Source organism: Triturus cristatus, chromosome 2_1 (assembly GCF_964204655.1).
Source record: "Triturus cristatus chromosome 2_1, aTriCri1.1, whole genome shotgun sequence".
Classification (NCBI taxonomy): domain Eukaryota; kingdom Metazoa; phylum Chordata; class Amphibia; order Caudata; family Salamandridae; genus Triturus; species Triturus cristatus.
In genome coordinates, this window is record NC_140581.1 from 174,998,977 (window position 1) to 175,015,234 (window position 16,258).

General features: G+C 43.9%; 1 long non-coding RNA gene across 1 annotated transcript in view; it reads left to right on the forward strand.

Annotated features, from left to right (window-relative positions):
• Window positions 1-10,474: 10,474 nt before the first annotated feature.
• LOC146863912 (uncharacterized) overlaps window positions 10,475-16,258 on the forward strand; it is a 347,433-nt gene continuing 341,649 nt past the window's right edge. The window contains exon 1 of the long non-coding RNA XR_014969650.1: window positions 10,475-10,551. This is a non-coding gene — a long non-coding RNA (uncharacterized LOC146863912). The remainder of the gene's footprint in view (window positions 10,552-16,258) is intronic.

Below are 16,258 nucleotides of genomic sequence, written 5' to 3' on the forward strand. Positions count from 1 at the left end.
CTCGAAGTACCCTTCCAGGCATAGACTCCAAGGCCAGGACAATCACAATCACCTTTGTTCACCCTGAAGTCAGTCAGCCCACTGGACCCCGGCACTTTAACAAGCCTGGAATTTTCCAAGCCGGGGCATGAAAAAATCCACAAGTCACCACAAATTCACCTAAAGGCTACCAAATCTGCTCCTGGGACGTGTTTGGCCTCGGGAAGAAATTAGAAGACCCTGACTTCATGGAGTTTATTATACAGTACAAAATACTCCTCTTCCAGGAAACCTGGCTAATAAAATCTACTCCCCTAGTAGGCTACAAGGAATTTCAGAATCTGGCCATAAAGGGGACCAATCAAGGGAGAGCAAAAGGGGGCCTCTCCACCTTCATTTCAACTGATATTTCTGGACTCGCCGTTGCCATAGACCTTGATTCCCCCTGGCTGTTATGTGTCAAACTTGACACTCCGCCTTTCAACAGTCTACTGATTATAAATATTTACATTCATCCCGCGTCCAAACAAAAACGGGCAAGCATTGACCATTTATTAGCCTCACTTGCCACTCTAAAACTTGCTTACCCCGACGCTAACATCATTCTGTCAGGGGACTTTAACATGTCTTTATTGCAAGAAACAAATGGCATTAGGCAGCACACTCAGGCTAAAACTCGACATGACCCTCTCGGCAAGCAATGCGCAGTTCATCTGCATGAACTTTCACTGCAAATGCTTAATGGGCACAGTCCAACTGATACCCCAGCGGCATATACAAGGGTCACTCAAAAGTCAGCCTCAATCATCGACTACTCTTTCATAGATCATAATCTTGCTCCCCAGATTACAAACTTTCAAATCTTGGATAGAGCAGGGAGTGACCATCAACCGCAATCCTTCACACTCCTAAGATATAATACAAATCCAATTCTCACTAACGCAAAGTCTCAAGAACTCCAATGCTATAATCTCAAACGCCTCATTTGGAAAAAGGATAATATAATTGACTTTATGGAAACATGCATTAGCATTTTGGAGAAATTCAAACTCGAACCATCCAGCATTTGGGTCTGGGAGACATTCACCATTGAACTAAATCAAAAATGGTCTAAACCGGCTATTGGCAAAAAAGCAGGTAAACCGTTGGGGGCAGCATGGTTTACCAAAAGCCTCAGAATTCAAAAACAACAACTGAACAAAAACCTACGAAAACTGAGAACACAGGGCTCACTTCCTACTAAAGACCAATTGCTTTTAATTTCCAAAGCCAAAAAAGACCTTAAAAAAGATATCATGGTGGCCAAGAAAGTATTCCAGGAACATCTCTGGGCGAAACTCCATTACTCTTGCAAACAAAGAGACTCCAAGCTTTTCTGGGAAATCATCAACCAGCTAACAAACAGACAGCAGGAACCGTCACTATAATTTGGACATCATGGAGGACACATGGAGAGCCCACATTGAATCATTACATAATAAAATCTTCCCCCCAGGCACTGCTGACTGCGGCTTCCAACTCAGTAACGGAGCTACCGTTAGAGATATAACGAAAAATGACTTTCCCTCTGATTCAGAATTTCCCCCACGGATCCTTAAAGAACAAGTACTGAAAATAATAAAAAAATTAAGATCTGAGGGTGCCCCTGGGCCTAACGGCCTCCCAAATGCCTTGTTTTGGCACAATCCACCATTCTGGGCAGATCATTTGTCTCCTCTTTTCTCGGACATTCTAACTTTTAACATGATCCCTGACTCTTGGAGGGGAAGCATTCTAAGCCCAATATATAAATCGGGTTCTCGTTCCGATCCTGCAAACTACAGATTGATCGCGTTAATTGATGTGGAGGCTAAAATCTACGCATCAAACTTGCTGGTAGATTTAGAGGACTAGGCGGCGCGAACAAACCTTATTCCCCCAACACAAACCTGATTTAGGGCTGGGATGGGCACCTTGACGAACATTTCCACAGTAACACTCATGGCCAATCAAGCCCTCAGTAAATCAAGGCCACTCTACGTATGTTTCATCGACCTTAATGGGCAAAAATGCGCAACTAGGGTGTTCCAGCTAAGTTGCTGGAGGCCATAACCAATCTGTACTCCGAAACGTGGGTCCAGATTAGGAAAGGAGATGGACTCAGCATTACTAAGAAGATCCACACACTCAACGGGTTAAAACAAGGGTGTGTGCTGGCACTGTGCCTTTTTAACATTTATACCACTGACTTGGATGAGCACCTTCGGTCAATCCAATGTGACCCTCCGAAACTTGGCACAACACCCATATCCAGCTTTCAATACGCGGATGACATCGTTTTACTGGCACAAACGCCAATTGGTTTGCAACGATTAATTACTGAACTCGGAGCCTACACCACCTCGGTCCAATTGACCATCAACCATAAAAAAACGAAGGTGATGAGCTTTAACAAACATCGTAAAGCCGACCGCAAATTTACCTGGATTTTGGACAAACGACCTTTGACCGAGGTGGATTCATATAAATACCTTGGCTTCCAAATTGATCGCAAACTCATCTTTAAGACTCATCTGTCCCAAGGTCATACAAAATCCAAACAGCTGCAGTTTGCCTTCAAAACTTTAAAAAACAAACTTGCAGGTGGCTCCATTGGGCACCTATTAAAGGTTATAGCAGCAAAATTCCTGCCTTCTATCTCATATGGTACATAAATCCTGAATGGTAAGGACGCTATAGGCTTGAACCTGGAACAGTCAATCCTTTTTAAGAAGCTGTTTGCAATCCCCCGCCACATTCCGCAAGCCCAAATTCGACTCGAGTATGGTCTAAAAAATCAGATCTCTGACAAACAAGGCACACTAGTCAAGTATTATTGGAGAATGCGGGATGCAGAGGAAAACACACTTGCGCATTATTGTTGGGCGGAAATCGAAAAGCAAGCCAGCTTCAAAAATTCAATCTTATGAAGCTCTGAAGGCCTCCCTCTCAACACTGAAGTTAGAGGAGGCATGGCTTACAGCTCCCATCTACTCCTGCTTTAAATTATTGGTCAACAAAGCCATAAAACGGCACTCCATATTATTAGACAAAACTGCCTTAGCAAAAAACAAACACGCCTGGGCCGTGATTCAGTCATACCAGAGGCTGCAACCCCAATCCTACCTGCTGGATCACTTTTCTCACCAGAAAAAAACATTTTTTCACTTTACTAAGGCTAGGGTCATACCCATCAAAAGACCTGACCCCAAAATGGAAATACGCATGGCAATCAAAGGAATGCCGCCTGTGTGGAGCTTGGGATGAGTCCTTACTGCACCTACTATGCATCTGCCCTGCCTTGGCAGAAATGCGCAAAAAGGGCCTTCCGGAGCTCTTTAGGAAGGAACAAATAAGAACTTGTAGAGCAGCAGTGATTCATTGTCTCACGGGCTCATCTATCCCATTGTCCTGCAGAGCCATAAACTTTTTTAAAAATGCGGCAAGAGACCTGGCCAATGCAGAACCTGTTAACCAACTTACGCAGTATTAGAACATCTGGCTTTGAAACCATCTGAAAGTTCTGCTTACATGTTAACTTTTTATATTTTTTTACAATAATAATTACAATGTATATCGTTGTAAGTTTTATTTATGGTGATTTCCCCACCCTTTTATGATTTTTTTATGAAATCAAATAAAAGTATATTCTTCTTCTTCTTCTACAGCCACTCACATACCCACTCAGAGACTCAGAACACCATTCACAAACCTACTCACAGACCCACACAGCTAGTCACACACACACCGACTCACGTACACATCCACAAACACTCACACACCCACTCAGAGACCTAGGAAACCAGTTACACACTCATATAGCCACTCACACACCCACAGAGGCACTCACACACCCACATACACTCCCATACAGCCACTCACACACCCACTCACACAACAACTCGCACACCCACTCACACACTCAGCTTTCTGGGATTTAAGGATAGGAAATAGCATTACAAGCCATAGCAATCCACTGAAAAACACAAAGGTTACAAGGATGTTATAGTTAGAGAACAGCATAGAAATTCACTGAAGAGAAAAAAGGTTACAGGGACAATATAGTTAGGAAACAGAATTAAGAAAACCTTTTGAAATTCACAAAAAAATCAAAGGTTACAGGGACGTTATAGTTAGATTCAGATTTTACACACCCAAAACTATAGATTCAGCAGTTATAGTTATCTCAAGTGACTACAACTCGCGCCATCACCATGCACTGCTAATTACCCCATATATTGCATCACTCATGACATCTTCTTTGACATCATTGATAATATCACTGACACTTTGCAGTGAAATTATTGATGAGAAAACTGTGCTTGGCAGGGATGCAAGCTATAGATAACTTAGAGCACAATATCCCCAATACATAAATAGAAATAAAAAACAAATTGCTGTCCAATGTATTTCAGTCAGCTTGTATAAGAGCATCTTAAGTACAATAAGTACAAGCATCTGGTAATCTGAAAGAGGTATGTTGTATACCTTGGTGTATAGCAGACATACTAGCAAAACGTGAAGAACTGCACTCCAAGTAAAGGCCTACATATGTCTTTAACTCTGGGTGTAAGTACCAGCTGCCTATGCTTAAGACATGCCTTTGGGCTCCAGCAATCCTACTTTGCAGAATTTTGGCACTCAGTCTCTATGTACAGAATCTTCTTGGCGGTATGATGAGTGTATGAATTATCAGATCTCCTCACCATCTCATTGATCCCACATGCCCACACAATCCTCCGGGGTGATTTCAACCTCCCAGACAATGAAAGCTAAAAAATCCAAGAGATACCGACTGCAACTTCAGCAATACACTCAATGTGGTACACCATATCACACAACAAACACACTTCAAAGGCCAAATCCTCAATTTTGTTTTCTCAATATCACCAAGAGTCTACTGCAAACCGCCCATATCCTTTGACTGGAAAGACCACTTTGCCCTCCCTATCTCCCTGCTCAGTGTACTACCAATTAACAAAGGTCAACACAAAAGAGAAGACCAAGTCTTCAGATTCTTGAAAGACTTCTCCATGGACAATCCACTGCTTGAACTCAACCCTCACCCCATTAACTCCACATCCAACGTCAACTCTCATCTAAACGGCTTAAGAATTTCTTGGAAAGCTATATGAACATCCACACCTCAATTACAATAAGCAAGTGCAAACCAAACCCTTCAGCACCCTAGTATTCTAAAGGTCTAATAAATGATCCAGCTGCAGAGAAGAAAGAAAATTGAAAAAAACAGAACTTGGATGACCTTGAAATACTGAAGGCCCTCCGGCCAAACACGCAGACATCTCCTCCCATCATCACACCAGCCAAAACAAAGTACTATACCATCACCATCAATTAAGCCAACAACAGAAGCCAAACCCTGTTCAAGACAATCGAGCCTTGAACCAACACCCCCAGACCCACCATTTCCTCATTCCACAGAAAAGTGAAATGCAATCAACCTCTTTGACAGTAGAAATATACGGAAGATCCAACAGCACAAAAATAATACCAAATCCTGGTTAATCTCTCACACCCATCCCTCCTTCTAGAATCCCACAGTGGTCAGCCTCCAAAGCCCTATCCCTCCCAGATCTGGCTGACATACTAAACTCCCTCAAAAACCATTTCTTATGAAGATGACGTGTTCTCTTCGTCCTTCATCAAAGCTCTTTTTGGGGATGCTCTCATACCATTACTTTCCATTGTCAATGCCTCCATCACTTAAGGCATCTTTCAGAAGCTCTTGAGACTCGCCAGATACTCTCGCTCTTAAAGTAACCTACACTAGATCCTGATTTTCACGCCAACTACTGTCCTATCATTCACCAACCATTTATCAGCAATATCATTGAAAAAGCCGTCTCTGTTCAACTTCAAGATCACATCAGTTCTAACCATCTTCTGCACGACTGCCAGTCTAGCTTTAGATCACGGTGCAACAAAGAGGCTGCCACCTTACACACTGCACACAATGCCCTTTGACAACAGATAAATATGTTGCTCCTGCTATTGCTGTACCTCTCAGCTGTCTTCAACACAGTCGACCATACTACCCTCATACATACCCTTGAATCGTGAACGGGATTCACCGGAAATGTCCGTCACTGGTTCTCCTCCTTTCTTTCTGACCCGCACCAGTTTGTTCACATGGGCAGCTCCAGGTAACAAAAGATTTCCATCATGTGGAGTCTCTAGGATTTCATACTGTCTGCTGTCGTTTTCAACCTTTTAATAGAGCTGCTTGGTGCTTTACTCACAGATAAGAGCATCAAGATTCACCAATATGCTGATGATACGCAACTCTAAAAGCAAGATTCCTGTGCTTTAGACATCCACCACATCAAACACTACTAGCACATTACCCAGACCTGGATTTGCAGCTCCTACCTGAAGTTCATCTTAACCAAGACAGAATTCATATTATTTCCCAAGAACAAACCTGGGTCAATGACATTAACCTTGATGGCTTAGAACTTCAACTCTCACTGAACGCCAAATCACTTGGATTCACCTTGAACTCCAACTTCTCCCTCAAGGAACACATTGCCAAAAATACAAGGATAGCCTGGCACCAGCTCTCTTTTCTAAAGGAAGTCAAAATGTTTCTTCACAGCACATCTCATCCAGGGTCTGAAGAAATATGAGCACATCACCCCCATCCTGATTGAACTCCATTGGCTCCCCTTGCCGCCCTCACTATCTTTAAAACTAGTTGCACCATTTACAAATCATCCCAACCAGCACCCCTATGTTTCTTGTAGACAAGCTCACAATCTCTAGTGGTTCTCAGAACATGCGCCGGTAGGACAGCATCAGACTTCAGATTAGGAAGTGTGAAAAAGAAAAAGAAAATGACAACAGGCCTTTTCCATCTAAGCCATGAGGATCTAGATCAACATCCCTCTATCAAACAAGAACGTCCTTATGCTACTCCAATTTAGGAAACAGTTCAAGACTCATCTTTTTAACCATTAAGTGGGGCCATCGGCCAATGGAAGACAGTCGCACTACCTCCTCAGTGCAGGTGTCAGCCATTGGTTGACACTGGGAAGGTACTTAAAGGCCCCTCTGGTGCTCTGCACCATAAAAGGGGCCTTTTTTACACCAGGCTGCTTGGGAAGAGCCTGATTGTTTTTTTTCTGCAATGACAATCAGGGTGCGCTGATGTCATTGCAGTAAAAGTGAAAGTAAAACAAACCAATGGGCTAATTTTTCCTCACTGAATCATTGCACTTGGGCATAACCTAGCCCCCTGAGCACTGAATCTCACGGAAGAGGTATTGTTAGAAAGGGGAGAATCTCCCCTTTCTAATGCTAACTCTGCCCAGTGGATCCCTGCTTGGGGATAGCCACAGGCGAGCGATCCCCAAGCAGTGTTCCACCCACTAGAGATTCGGGATAGTGGGAGCTGCCTCTTGGGCAAGGGCTTGTGCTCCCCTTGGCAATTCGTACATTTTAGTCTTTTTGCTATCCCCGATCTGCGCCTATCCCCCCACATCTGGGTAGAGCAGAATGTCTACTGGACACAAGGGATTTTTCTATTTTTTTAGAAAAACAGGAGTGGTGGCTGGCCAGCATGGTCATGGCTATGGCCCCACTCCAAATCAATGGGGCAACAGTCTTTTTGCTCCTTTGGGGGGCAGATTGGGGTAGTTATCCCGGAGCTGCACACCAGGGGGGCAGAAAGCCCAGTAGACGCCAGGAAATGTATTCATTTAAAATATAGGGGTGAAGGCTGCCTCCAACTAAACTAAATGGGGCAACATTCTTACCGCCGATCTGCCTCCCGGGGGGGGGGGGGGGAGAAAGCCCACTAGAAGCCAGGATTTATTAATGTTTTTAAATATAGAGGTGGGGACTGCCCAGCCTGGGCATGGCCACGTCCCCACAGCAAGTAAATGGGGCAACAGTTCCCCCCCCCCCCTTTGGTGAGATATTGGGGCAATTACCTCCGAGGGAGGGCAGAAAGCCTACTAGACGCCAGGGAAAGTTTAAAAACAAAATTTGGGTGGGGAGTGCTATGCCCTCACCCCAACTAAATGGGTCAGCAGTCTTTCTGCCCCCCCCCCCCCGGGGGCCTATTGTATGGCTGGACCCACCCCATAAAATAATGGAGTGGGTCTTGCCCATCCTAACATCAGGCCCCAGCCTAACCACTAAAATCTCAACATTCTTTCTGCTTCCCTACGGACTAAAGCATCCCATTCCAAGGGCAAGCGAGAGGAAATTTGATTCTTTTGGATGTTGTTTTAAGTATGGGCCAGGAGAATATGGCTAACTCCCAATATCGTCCCACTTGCAATGGTGAACAGTGCACTTTTTGGACAGAGTCTAGGGTAGTGTGCATCACACACTACTCTAGACACCATTTTCTTAAACACAATGCCCTGCAAACCTCAGTCTTTGACTAAAAACATATTTTCTTCTAATTTCTGTGGGGAAAACTTCTGGAATCAGTGGGGAGCCAAAATGTTACTCCCACACAGTTTTCCACCAAGTCTCCAATAACAATGGTACCTTACTTGTGTAGGTGAGTCAAGGGACCTTGACACAAAAGACCCTAAAGTGCTACGTGGAGAGATCAGCAATAGGGGGTAGCAGCAGAATTTGATTTGGGGCTGAGCTCGGTCGCCACCCATGGATACCTACTAACCACAGGCATTTTTCAAAAGCAGATAACCAGGCAATTTCAGGTTGGTGTGCTTTGCATGAATTCTATGCAATATATTTACACACAATGTCATGCAAAGCTCAAACTTTGCCTGAAACCACACGTTTTCCTTACATTTCTGTGATGGAAACTTCCAGAATTTGAAGGAATCTAAAAATTCCTACCACCTGTCAGGAACGCCAGGTAAATAATGCAAGATCCTCAACCTCCCCTAATCACCAAACGGACCCAACCAAGTCTAAGTACTGAATGGTAACCCGGGGAAGAAGGGAGAAAACAAGGAGGGAAGAAACAAGGTTCCACTCTGTACCCCACTCAAGGACAAAATCCAAAAAGCCAAGGAAGGTCTGTGTCAAGAAAAAAGGACAGATAATAAGGTTAAGTGTTGCTACCTCTAATGTGACTTTATCTATGCAGGTTTTTTGTGTAATGTATATATCTACCTGAATTGTTCCCTTCTTCCGGAACTTCTGGTAAGTAGTGTTAGGGGAGAGATAGTGTGTGTCTAGAGAGAAAAGAGGTCGGAGCAATAAAGTTAGTTATCTTTTTGAAGGAATAAAGAAAATGTAGTATGCAAGATAAATTAGTATAGGAAGCTCACCAAAAAAGAAAGTTGTGGTTGCCTTGTATCATTGATGCTATTAAGGTAGTTTTGATTCAATCGGAAGCATTTAGACATGTACTCCACCTAAACTTCAGGGGAGTCTAACGAAATTCCTTATCTTTTCAGGAATAAAAGAAAAGCAAATCTTCATAAATCACCAAGTCCATGTCAAATAAGTAACATAAACATAACATAAAACATAAAAATATTAGTAATTGGTATATTCAGTGTGCAGGCGCTGTCACCCAAAAATGAATTGTGCAGGTTTGTTTTTCCTCCTTATTCTTTTCAGGATTCCAAAGCAGTGCCTAAAGACAGGGAGGGTGGTGCTACGAGAGTAGACGCCGCTTTCTGAAGAAGAACGCCGACACTGAGTTCAACCGCAGACTGGGGGTGGGGCAGAAAGCAGAGCGTACTGAAGAAGAACGGAACCTGTAGATGAGACGCTTTGCCAACAAGAGAAACGCTGATGTGGGGACCCGGAAGTGCAGGTAAGGACCGGAAGAGCTACACTCGTTCCCAAAGCAGGGAAGCGAAGCATCTCTGCTTGGGATTCAGGAGGATTTGTGCTCTTTGGTTGGCTCCCGCGCTTGCGTGTTTGCAGGAGCCAGTCATCGTTATTGTTCGCCGGTCGTGTATGACCGGCAACTCCGACAGTACACCCCTCTATGAGCCTCCCTACCGGCTTAGGTTTATCAGGATGTCTTCTGTGAAATAGACGCAGTAGACGAGGGGCATATACTTGGCTGGATGGTTCCCAGCTACGCTCTTCAATACCGTATCCTTTCCAATGTATTAAATACTGAAGTTTATGTCTCACCCTTCTAGAGTCAATGATAGCCCCGAGTTCATATTCAGGTTCATTGCCTACGAGTACTGGAGCTGGAATATTAGGGATACGGCTGCCAGGTTCTACAGGTTTTAAGAGAGAGACGTGGAACACTGGATGTATCTTTAATGTAGCATGGAGGTCTAATTTTAAAAACAACAGGATTTATAACCTTGCGTTTCTTTTAAGGTCCAATATATTTAGGTTTAAATTTACAATGCCCTTTCAAGGCAAGGTTCTTAGTAGATATCCATACTTATTTTCCGAGGGTGTACATAGGCTCAGGGCATCTATGGAGATCTGCTTTTTCTTTGTAATTAACTTTAGCTTTTTTACGTTAATTATTGCCATTTTGTGTATGTCTTGTAAGTTTTTTACAAAATCAAGAGGTGCAGGAGTCGAACAAGAGGAAGACAGTGGAGAGAGTATGGTTCGTGGGTGAAAACTGTAAGTACAATAGAAAGGAGAATAACCAGTAGAGGAGTGATATTTATTGTTATATGAAAATTCAGCAGCCCATATCAGTGTATCCCAGCCTAATGAAGAGTGTAAAGACTGAAATCCGAATATACTGTTCAAAACATTGATTCACCCTCTCTGTTTGGCCATCTGTATGAGGATGATGGCTAGAGAACAATCTTACATCCATTTGTAATAGAGTACCCATTCCTCTCCAGAATTTGGAAATAAATTGAGCATCCCTATCGGATATAAGAATAGAGGGAAGGTCATGTAAGCGAACAATGTGTTGGACAAACAAGGAAGCTAATATCTTAGAGGTTGGAATTGCTTTCAATGGGATGAAATGGGCCATCTTTGTTAATAAATGGACCACTACAAGGAGTGTTTCCCTGAGCTGTTTTCGGTAAGTCCACAAAAAAATCCATAGATACTGTATGCCAGGGGTTAGGTGGAGTGGGCAGGGGTCTTAATAATCCGGCAGGGGCTTGATATGAAGCCTTCCCTTGAGCACAGAAATGGCAAGTTTGTATGTATTTTCTAGCGTCCTTCCCCATATTGGGCCACCAAAAGTTTCTTTTCAGTTTTTCCATAGTCCTTTTATACCCAGGATGACCTGAAAGAAAATGGGTGTGACCCCATTCTAAGGCTAGTTGCTGGAGGTTATGTGTAGGAAGCACCAGGCCTCCTTGGACATAATATAAATTCTGATTTTTAGTGACCTCTTGAGTTTGCATTAATTCTTCTACTTTTATAGATTCTTGTGCCTCTTTTACTGATTTTAAGAACTCCCCTTCTGAACAAATAGCACCAATTATTCGCTTTCTTGATCTATTAGGGGGAGGGTCACTCTGTGATTCTTCGAAGTCATAACCTAAACGGGACAAAGCATCCGCCTTTCCATTTTTCTTTCCTACTCGGAATTGTATAACAAAGTTATAATCGCTAAAGAATTGCGTCCAACGCAGTTGATGCATAGCTAAAGCTCGGGCTGATTTTAGAAACTGCAAATTATGGTGATCTGTAAGAACCGTTATTCTGTGGTTGGCCCCTAAAAGATACTGTCTCCACTCCTCAAACCCTTCTTTATAGCTAGTAATTCCTTGTCTCCTATATTGTAATTCAATTCAGCAGGTGTTAATATGTCTGAATAATATGCCACATGATGAAGACATCCAGTAGTTGGGTCTACCTGGGACAGGACCCCTCCAACAGCCATTTGGGAGGCATCGGTCTCCACCACAAAGGGTTGAGAAGGATCAGGATTTCTCAGTATGGGTGCTTGTATAAATGCTTCTTTTAGTTTACAGAAAGCTTCCTCAGCGGTTGGTGTCCAATGAAACTTAATCCCCGTTTTTAGGAGCGAGTAATAGGGGAAACTAGATCATAAAAGTTATTAATAAAGTGTCTGTAAAAGTTGGCAAAGCCAAGAAAGCACTAAATGTCTTTGATGCTCTTTGGAGCCTGCCAACGTGTGATAGCTTCCACTTTCTGTGGATCCATACTAATTCCGTTAGGGGATACGATGAATCCAAGGAAGCAGACCTGAGAGGTATGGAATCAATATTTCTCTAATTTACAGTATAGCTGGTTATCTCGTAAGCGTTCAAGGACATTTCTGACATGGGTTTTATTTTCTTATATTGATTAAGAATGAATCAAAATATCATCTATGTATGCAATTACAAAAAGATCCAACATATCCTTCAGAACTTCGTTGATAAAAAACTGAAAAGCTGAGGGGGTATTACATAATTCGAAAGGCATTACCAAATATTCAAATAAACCAAACTTGGTGAATATTTTAGCCCCTTTAATTTGATCAAGGAGAGAGGGTATGAGTGGTAGGGGATACCGGTTCTTAACCGTGACATTATTGAGTGCTCTATAATCAATGCAACACCTAAGGCCCCCCTCTTGTTTAGGTATAAAAAAGAAAGAAGAGGCCGGTAATCTGGAAGGGCGAATGAACCCAATTCTAAGCATTTCATCCAAGTCATCTCGCAAGTACACATTCTCTTTCTCAGTTAAGGCATAAATCCTACTACAAGGTATGCAAGCACCTGGGAACAGATCAATTCTGCAGTCATAGGGCCTGTGGGGGAGGAGGCTAGTAGCCTTCTCTTGATCAAACACCTCTTTCAGGTCATGATAAACGGGTAGCTCAGACAATACAGAGCTGGTAAGTACTGCTATCTCCTCTTGCTTGTAGGTAATGTGGAAGACATGTTGGTCGCAATAGTCAGGGCTAAAAGTCAATGTAATTTTCTTTCAGTTAATAAAGGGACAGTGCTTACACAACCAAGGTAGGCCTAATATGGCAGGGAACTGAGGAGATTGAACAAGATCAAATGTCATCTTCTCCTGATGTTTTTCCTCGATTATCAATGTTACATCACCAGTTGTGTGTGTAATTGGACCAGTCTTAAGATTACTGCCATCTATGGTTGTGACTACTTCCCAAGAGGGTTTTCGATACCATGGGAATATTATTCTTGTGTGCCCAACTCAAGTCCATAAAGTTACCAGTGGCACCGGAATCCACCATTACTTTATGGTCCATACTCTGATGCCCCCAAAGTAACCAAGAGGTTAGGAGAAAATGATGAGGTGAAGACAAAACTGCTTTAGTCAGTGAGAAAATTACTCCTGAACTACCCAAAGCCTTTGTCTCAGGAGACTTTGGGCTTACCAGTTTTACAAAGATCTTTTCTGATTGGGTTTGGCAAGACATTCCCTAAGAAAATGGCCCTGTTTTCCGCAATGGAAGCATAATTTTTTGTTACGTCTTCGCTGCTTTTCTTCTTCACTAATGCTACCAATCTGCATAGGTTCTGGTTCTTCTACGGTTTTTTTCTAGATCTGTTTTTTTCTCTTTATATGTGAAAACACAGCCTTCGGACCGTCCTTTTTTAGGTCTCGCTTGGCGTGGGCTGCGCACATGCGCAGTCTCGCTGGCGAGATTTAATGATTTGGGGTATTTTCTGTAAAGGGCATTAAGCCCGCCCCTCTTTTCCATTGGCTGGGGTCACCGTTTATGCTAAACGGTGGCCAGCCATTGGAAAAGAGGTGTTGGTGACGTTTTAGTTCGTCTTTCTGAGCCGTCCTATTTGGACGGGCTCGTCTGCCTTCCTTCTGCCGTGAAAGCTTTCTTATCTTTATGGGGCCATGTGTTTCAAAACACATGGCCCCATAAAGACAAGAAAGCTTTCACGACAGACGAAAGTGAAAGCGGAGCGTGCTTTTTCAAACCCGGTGCTAGGAGGAGAGGGGCTACCCTTGCGGGGTAGGGTCCTTGCATTCAGCTCAGTAGCGCATCTCTTCTCCAAACCACACCACTCCCCCCCATACCCCACCCCGGCCTCAGGGATGACAGATACCCTCCTACTGGCTGCCTTGGACGCTGCATCCCACTCCCCCATTTATCTGCCCTTCTCTCCTCCTTCTCGCCTTCAGTGACCTGTTGCTTCCTGCAGACCCTGGCTCCACAGAGAGCTAATAGTACCCGCACAGCCCGGAAGCGAGGAGAAGATGCAGAGCAGGACATCATCTTTTCTGAACTTAACGCTATTTTAAGAGGAGGACCAGCATGGAGGTGAACGCAAGATTCGTGTCCAAGCTGCACCCGGTAGTGGATTACGCAGGAGGGGCGTTCTTGCTTGCGATAGGTGACTTTGGATCGGAGGAGCAGAAACTTCAGTGTTTTGAGGTGTTGTGCGCACCTTCTCTGCCGAGCAGAAGTCGCGCAGCGCTGCACGTTACCGAGACGCCGATTGGTGCACCGACATTTTGGCAGGTGAGGAAACTGTGAAGCCAGCAGAGATAGTGACCTGCACAAACTCACACAATTCGTGTACGTAGAGAAGCCACAATTCTTACGCGGGTCTCTGGGTTCATTTAAGTCCCAAGGGCACAAATAAAACAGTGCTACACAGTCAATTGGGGGTGAAACTGAAAATACGTATGCTCAGGCATAATGCAGCTAATTACGATTTTTTATCGTGGATTTTATAAAGCCCATTTCTAGCCCAGCGTCATCTTGCACTTTTAAACAGGTGAGTGTTACCTACCGGAATTTGTTTTATCGACCGTAGAAGGATGAAAGGCAAAGTGCACCGCCGGGGTCAAATCTGTGAACGGGTGAATTGATTCGTGAGTCATACTCCGCATAGTTGGGGTGAAACAATGCGCCTGGTACCTTGCAATGAACATCATAACAAGGGTGACATAAAATGATGAAAAAAACGTGCCGATAACTGAGGGAACATATAGTTTGTTCTATATACGAGGTGAAAATGCAACAGGTACAAGAGCTGTTCGATTTTGCATTCATTTTCATGTAGAATAGATGCTTGTCACGACATAACGAATGCTAATGTAGTTCTAAATTTAGGGCTCTGTTAGCCAAGGTTGAGCTGTCACGGTTTCCGACAGCAGCTGCTGTATAAATGCATGCGTGAGCTTCTCTCCTCTCTGGCACTGCTCTCTGATGCGCTCCTCCGTCCACTGATTAACACGCTGATCTGTCTAATGCTCCGTCAGTTAAACGCTCGCCGCTGACATGCGCTGTTACCTCCTGGTCGGTCACTCGTTCGAACCTTGACGAGGTCAACGCAGCTTTCCCAAGACGACTGTGTTGTCTTCAATTTGATGATAAATGCCCCCGCTTTTATGGCGGTTAATGAATAGACTGGGGCATACCTGCAGTTTACGCATGACGAGGTACAGAAAGCATTAAGATCCACTAAATTAGGCAAAGCCCCGGGGCCCGACGGGGTTCCCGTTGACATCTATAAATACGAGGAAGAACTCTGGTCCCCGCTCCTGACAAATGTCTTAAACGCTTCCCTAGAAGAAGGCCTGATTAAATCATGGAAGACCTCTGTACTCGTCCCGATCTTTAAAAGGGGAGACCGAAACTCACCAACTTGTTATAGGCCTATCTCCCTCCTGGACTCTCTCGGGAAGGTCGCTGGTCGGATAATTCTCGAGAGACTCCAGGAGTGGGCAGTCACTAACAATGTCATATCAGACATACAATATGGTTTTCGCGAAGGCCTAGGCACTGTGGATCAAGCACTAAACTTGACCCTATTGGCAGGAAAATACTTAGAGGCCAAGGGGAGTGCCTTTCACATGGTGTATGTGGACCTATCCGCAGCCTTCGATTGTGTTATACATTCAAGGCTGTGGACGATCCTGTTGAATATGGGAGTAGATCCCCCTATTGTAGATTTCCTACGAGAACTCTATACTGGAACAACAGGCAGAGTGCGATTCGGGACAAAGGGTCAACTGTCAGATAGCTTTTGGGTAGAAAAGGGGGTCAGACAGGGATGCGTACTGGCCCCCTTTCTATTCACCCTCTACACAAATGGCCTTGAGACAGCACTGCTTGAGGGAAGTAGAGACCTCCCATCGGTCGGTCGTCGGCATATACCCGCGTTGCTATATGCCGACGACGCGGTCATTTTAGCGAGAACATCTGTGGAACTGCAGCGAGAATTGGATAGATACTGTGAATTCATGTTAAGTTTGAACTTGTTTTTAAATGTTAAAAAAACTTTTACTATGCATGCGGGGAGGAAAAACATGAAACCTAAAAGACTATTTGTGAAAGGGGAAGTCCTGGAAAGAACACCCACTTACCAATACCTGGGAATTGTCATTGACGATAAATTTAAGTGGATTGCGG